Below are 7,414 nucleotides of genomic sequence, written 5' to 3' on the forward strand. Positions count from 1 at the left end.
AGAATTTTTTTTGGCTGGGCTCAGTGGCTCACACCTGTAATCCCAGCACTTTGGGAGGCTGAGGCGGGCGGATCACCTGAGGTCAGGAGTTCGAGACCAGCCTGACCAATATGGTGAAACCTCATCTCTACTAAAAATAAAAAAATTAGCCAGGCTTGGTGGCATGTACCTATAGTCCCAGCTACTCAGGAGACTGAGACAGGTGAACTGCTTGGACCTCGGAGGCAGAGGTGGAAGTGAGATGAGTTTGCACCAGTACACTCCAGCCTGGGCAACACAGTGAGACTTCCTCTCAAAAAAATAAAATAAAATTTGGACTTTTTGACTCTTTTGTAGTAAGACTTAGCTTAAAACAAACACATTGTACAGCTGTACAAACATATTTTCTCTCTGAATATTCTTATTTGAAAAACTTTTTTTTACTTTTTAAAACATTTTTGTTAAAAAATAAGACACGGACACATTAGCCTAGGCCTATACAGGGTCAGGATCATTAATATCTGTCTTCACCTCCACATCTTGTCCCACTGGAAGGTCTGCAGGGGCAGTAAGATACATGGAGCTGTCATCTCCTGTGATAACAATGCCTTCCGGACTACATCCTGAAGGCCCTACCTGGGGTTGTTTTACAGTTAACTTTTTTTTTTTTAATAAGTAGAAGGACTACATTCTAAAATAACCATAAAAGTATAGTAAATCATAAACCAGTAACATAGTTATTATCATTATCAAACACTATGTAATATATAGTAATAATATATATAATTACTCTATATAATAGCATGTGATATACTGTATTTTCTTTTTTTTCTTCTTTTTCCATAAGTTATTGGGGAACAGGTGATATTTGGTTACGTGAGTAAGTTCTGTAGTGGTGACTTGTGAGATTTTGGCGCACTCATCACCCAAGCAGTATACCCTGCACCATATTTGTAGTCTTTTATTTCTCACCCCCTCACACCCTTCCCCACAAGTCCCCAAAGTCCACTGTATCATTCTTATGCCTTTGCATCCTCATAGCTTAGCTCCCATATATCAGTGAGAATATACGATGTTTGGTTTTCCACTCCTGAGTTACTTCACTTAGAATAATAGTCTCCAATCTCATCCAGGTTGCTGCAAATGTGGTTAATTCAGCATGTGATATACTTTTAAGTGACTGGCAGCATAGTAGGTTTGTTTACGCCAGCATTACCACAAACTTGGGAGTAACATGTTGCGCTACAATGTTACAACAGCTAGGTTGCTAGACAATCAGAATCTTTCGGCTCCATTACAAGCTCATGGGACCATCATTGTACATGGGATCCATTGTTGACTGAAACATGGTTATGTGTTGCGTGACTGCATATACTACAGTCGGTTCATCCATTTACTTGTTGATGACCATTTGGGTTCTTTTCTCCTTTTAGCTATTATAAATAAAGCTGCTATAAATACGCATTCTCAGGTCTTTGGATGGTGTTATGGGTTGAATTGTGCCCCCCAATAAAGGGTATGCTGAAAGTCCTAATCCCTAGTACCTCTTAATGTGACCTTATTTGGAAAGTTCTTTGCAGATATAATTAGTTTAGATGAGGTCATACTAGAGTAGAAGGGCTCTTAATGCAATATGACTGGTGTCCTTATAAGAAGGCAACTATGTGAAGACAGGGGACACACAGGGACCATGTGACAGCAAAGGCAGAGGCTGGAGTAATGCAGCTGCAACACGAAGAATGCCAAAGATTGCCAGCCACCACCAGAAGCTGGGAGAAGGCAAGGCAGGCGTCTCCCTTACAGGTTTCACAGGGAGCATGGCCCTGCTGACACCTTGATCACACACTTCTGGCTTCCAAAAAAGGGAGACAATATATTTCTGTTGTTTTAAGCCACCCAGCTTGTGGTACTTTTTCATGGCGGCCCTGGGAATGTAATAAAAATGGACACACACTTTTATTTTTCTTGGGTTAATACCTAGGAGTGGAAAAGCTGGATCATATGGTAAGCACATGCTTAACTGTTTAAGAAACTGCCCAAGTATTTGCCAGTCGTTGTACCATTCTCCATTCCCAGCAGCAGGGCATGAGCATTCACAGTTGTCTACATCTTTGCCAACACCTGGCATGATGAGTCTTTATAATTGTCGCCCTCCTAACAGGAGTGTAGTGGCGCCTCGTTGCGGTTTTATTTGCATTAACTGCATGACTAATGATGCTGAGCATCTCTTTAGTGAAGTATCTGTGAAAATCGTGTGTCCACTTTTCAATGCAGTTGTTTGTTTTCTTAATATTGAGTTTGAGAGTTCTTTATATATTCTGGATACAAGTCCTTTATTAAATATAAGCTGTGCAAATATTTTCTCCAAATCTGCAGGCTGTCTTTTCATCCTCTGAACAGTGTCTTTCAGAGAGAAGAAGCTATTAATTTGGATGATGTCCAGGACAAGAGCCTTCTGAGTGCTCTACCCAATGCCCTGTCTATGATGAGATTTTCCAGCTTGGCTTATGGAAGCAGGCACTATTCCCAGCCCTGTGTGAGTGCCGGGCACTCTTCCTTTCATCCTGTCGTGTGGTTCTTTCCCTGGCCTTGTGCAGATTCCTCACACACAAGTGCTGATTAGTTCTCTACTAACTCTGCTGCAGACCACCAAAGTTCTCTCTGTGGGCAGTGCTCTCCTCGCCAGCCCTCTTCCCTGTGCTAGCCCTGAGAACTTGTTCTCCCTGGACATCCAGCTCCATTTCCTCAGCCAAGGAAGTGTACTGGGCCCCCACCTGAGTTTCCCGCTCCTGCACTGTGGTCAGCAAACTCAAGTCAGCAGGCCAGGGCAAGCCCAGGCTCACCTCACATGCTTCTCATCTCACAAGGATCACTGTTTTTCATTGCCTGGAGTCCAGTGTCTTGCTGATATCTCTTGCTCAGTGTGTGGGCAGTTTTAGGTAAGAGAGTGAACCTGGTCTCTGTGTCTCCATCTTGGGAGAAAGCAGAAATCTGCCCTGGTATATTCTTGAGACAGAGTCTTGCTCTGTTGCCCAGGCTGGAGTGCAGTGGTGCAATCTCGGCTCACTGCAAGCTCTGACCCCCAGATTCAAGTGATTTCTGGCTAATTTTTGCATTTTTAATAGAGATGGGGTTTCACCATGTTGGCCAGGCTGGTCTTGAACTCCTGACCTCAAGTGATCCACCCTCCTTGGCCTCCCAAAGTGCTAGAATTACAGACGTGAGCCACCATGCCTGGCCTGCCCTGGTATATTTTGATGTGATGCTATCCATCCAAATCCATGCTTCAAGGAGAAAAGTGCAGAGACAGACTGCTTTGTGGCCTGGATGGGAAGGCTAACAAGTGCACACCACCCCCTAAACATTCCCAAATTGTTTCTGTCCCCAGGATCTAGGCATAAGTGACACAGTGATCTATTTGCCTTTTTCTCTTGTTTTCCCAGTGATACAAATACCCCTGTCAACCCATAAACAGGCAGAAGCAAGAGCCACCCGTGGACTGTCAGATATTTTACCGCAGGGCAGCAAATATCCGGGGAACAGGGCAAGGGAGCTCTGATCATCAAACTGTTTGATCTTTGGGAACTGCGCTAAGTGTTTCTATTGCAATTTGAGATGACTGCCAATGGCCTCATCTCCTTGGTGAGGAATTCATTCAAGATGGAACTTTGGGCTTTGCAGTCAAGGTAAATTCAGGGCTTATTACTCTCTTTCTCACTGGGGCCATTGCTGGGGATGCCCCATGGTTTCATGGAACTGAGGACTGAAAATGTCCTTGAATGAGATGTCTTCACCAGAGTGTGAGTCAGGGCTGTCCAATCTTTTGACTTCCCTGGGCCACATTGGAAGAAGAATTGTCTTGGGCCACACATAAAATACACTAACACCAATGATAGCTGATGAGCTAAATTTCAGAATTGCCAAAAAAATCTCATAATGTTTTAAGAAAGTTTACAAATTTGTGTTGGGCCACATTCAAAGCCATCCTGGGCTGCATGCGGCCCGCAGGCTGTGGTTGGACAAGCTTGTTATAGATACTCTCTCACAGGCTACGTGTGATGCCCAGGTTCCCCGTCAGAGACTGGCAGGGAATGTAAGCTAAAGGGCCTTATGTAAGTGTGGGAGCCTGGCTCCATCAGTCTTCCAGCAGAGGCAAGCTCCACCATGAGGGCCATTTACCCGCTGGCCTGACTGTATGTCTTAATCAGGAAGCAGGAGCTGGCTTCTCTGGTTATCACTCCTTCCTTCAGCAAACAATTATGGAGCATCTTCCATGTTCCAGGCAGTGGACTAGGATCTGGAGATGCAGAAATGAATAAGACACCATCATCATCTGGTTGGGAAGAGAGATGCAGAAGCTGGCAGTTAGAAGATAGGCAGCAAATGCATTCCAGAGATAGGCTTAGGTGAGGGCAGCTGAGCCCTGAATCTTAATAACATCATAACATAACATAACATAACATAACATAACGCAGTTAATATTTATTAAACCCATCACAGTCAGGCCACCCACTGGTGAGAAGGTCCTGCCTTTCAATGAGCTCTATTTACCAGTTCTAGATTTACCTTCTGAAGACACCCAAAGGAAATCTGCTCACATTCCACGAAGCACTTTTTCCTTATTTGAATTTGGCCTCATGAATCAGTTTCATTATAAGGAAACGATCCACAGTCCCTACACCAGTGGAGAAAACTGCTCGGCCCTTTGAAGGCAGAATGGGACTGGAATCCAGTCATTTATTAGTACTGTGGCCTGGAGCAAGTGATTTCACCTCTCTATGTTCCTGTTTCCTCCTGTGTAAAATAAACATGCATCATTATAGTATTGTGAGGAATAAAAGAGATGCTGTATGTTCAACTTTTAATACTAAGTACAGTGTATAGTTAATTCTCAATAATTGGCATCACTGTTAGGGTGAAAAATCTTAATCTGATGAGCTTTTAAGCTTCCAGGAGCATTTAAAACAAGTCTGTAGGATAAGGAGGTAGGTCCTCTGATCATTCCTTCACTTACTCTCTGCAGCATTCATCGAGCCAATTTGCACCTCACAACTTCCACAGCAATGGGTTTGCAGAGATCATATTGCAAGGATCATGATCCTCTTCCCTTCACATCTCTCCCACGGTACGCAGAACAATGCTGTGAGCACAGGAATCCTATCGGAAGTGACAGCAATGAAGAGGAAACATTCTGAGAAGGCCCATATTCCTGGCAGGCTTCTCCTACCCAGCTTCCTTTCTTGAATTTTCTAGAGACATGAGGAAGGTCACTTATTTTCTACGAACCTTGTTTTTCTCCTCTGTTCTGTTGCAACCTGGTCCAAGCTAGTTTCTTAGCATATTTCAAAAAGTCTGTGTGTGAAGAGTGATGACAAAGGCTCTGGTAATGGTTAATTTTATGTGTCAGCTTCACTGGTCTAAGGGATACCCAGATAGCTGGTAAAATATTATTTCTAGGTGTGTCTGTGAGGGTGTTTCCAGACAAGATTAGAATTTGAATCAGTAACTGAGTAAAGAAGATCTGCCCTCACCAATGTGGGCAGGCATCATCCAATCTGCTGAGGGCCCAACATCAAAGCTCTTGATTCCCCAGCATTGAGACTCAGGGACTTCCATCAGCACCCCCACTCTCATACCTCCATCATCCTACCACCCCCACTCTCAGGCCTTCAAGTGGCAAATGGTGGGCCTTCTTAGACTCCATAATCACATGAGCCAATTCCCATTTATCTATCCATCTATCTATCTAGTCATCTATTTATTTATCCATCCATCCATCCATCCATCCATCCATCCATCCATTTATCCATTCATCCATTTATCCATTCATCCATCTATCCATCCATACATTTATCCATCCATCTATCCATCTATCTCTTCATCTATCTATCTAATCTATCTCTCTATTCATCCATCCATCTCTTTATCCATCCATCCATCCATCCATCCAACCATCTACCTATCCATCCATCCATCCATTTATCCATCCATCCATCTATCCATCCATCCATCCATCCATCCATCCATTTATCCATCCATCCATCCATCTCTGCCTCCATCTATCTATCTATCTATCCATCTATCCATCTATCCATCCATCTCTCCATCCATCCATCCATCCATCTGTCCATCCATCCATCTATCTATAATCCATCCATCCTATTTCTTCTGTTTCTCCAGGGAATCCTGACTAACATAGATAGCTCTTTACCTGTCTCATGTCTTTCTCCAAGATTTCGAGGTAGCTGCCCTAACTGGACAAGAGAACACAGTTCTCCAGCTCTTCATTCTACAGCAGTTAAAAAAATTTGTGCGTGCTCAACCTCAATGTTTTGTGTAAAATATATACAGATACACATATTATTTATAATTATTTATAGATTATATATGCATGTGCTTATATATTATGAACACTATAAAATATGCACTACAAGTTGGAAAATGAGATTAAAAAATAAGTTCAAATAGAAGTTGAAATACTTTCTTTCTCCCCACACTCCGCCAGATCATCTGCACATCACATGAGTGACTTCTGCTCTGTACCATCTTAGAGGCGGCAGAGGATTACTGTGGAAAGGGAAGGGAAAACATCAACATGTGTAACACCTATATGTGGCAGGCACTGTGCTTGACTCAGGGGAACTTGACAGGAGTTCCCCATCTTATTTGCCCACTCTACAAATGAGTCCCAAGACATTTCAAAACAAGTTGAGGTTTTCTCTATTTTTAGCAAAAAGCTGAGCTGTCCAGCCAAGGCTCAAGGTCCCTCTCTGAAGTGCTCCAGGACACCACTCCTCAGCAGGTTCCTAGCAAGGTGCCAGCTGGTATTAGTTAGCATGATGTAATACCTATACAGACTTTGAGGTGAGTCCCCCAGAATGGTGAGGTCCATGTCTTTGCCAAGTAGACACAGGAGCATGAGAGCTTTGGGGGGTAATTTCTTAGCTAACCAACATCGAGGGAAGAAAAGGACCCTGAAAGCTTTTTCTTTTTTCTTTTTTTTATTTAGAGACAAGGTCTCACTATGTTTCCCAGGCTGGTCTCGAACTCCTGAGCTCAAACGATTGGCTGGCTTTGGCCTCTCAAACTGCTAAGATGACAGGCGTGGCCACCACGCCTGGCCCTGGAGTCTTTCTTGCCCTTCCAAGGAAAGACTTGTTAATAAGCCTTCTCATTTCCCAGCTGGCACTGTTTCAATTCAGTGCAGCCCCTCCCTAGGAAAGGTGGGCACAAGGGAAGTGCTGACATCACTGGCCAGGTGTAGATGCACCTTGTCATCCTCTACCACACCCCCACTGCCAGCACACACACTCACATGCATGCACACATGTACTCATACATGCATGCATACGCTCATTCGTGCACACTCATACAAATGCACACACTCATGAATAAGTGCACACACTCACACAATATACTCTCCCTGGGCACAATG

Source organism: Symphalangus syndactylus, chromosome 15, assembly GCF_028878055.3.
Source record: "Symphalangus syndactylus isolate Jambi chromosome 15, NHGRI_mSymSyn1-v2.1_pri, whole genome shotgun sequence".
Lineage (NCBI taxonomy): Eukaryota > Metazoa > Chordata > Mammalia > Primates > Hylobatidae > Symphalangus > Symphalangus syndactylus.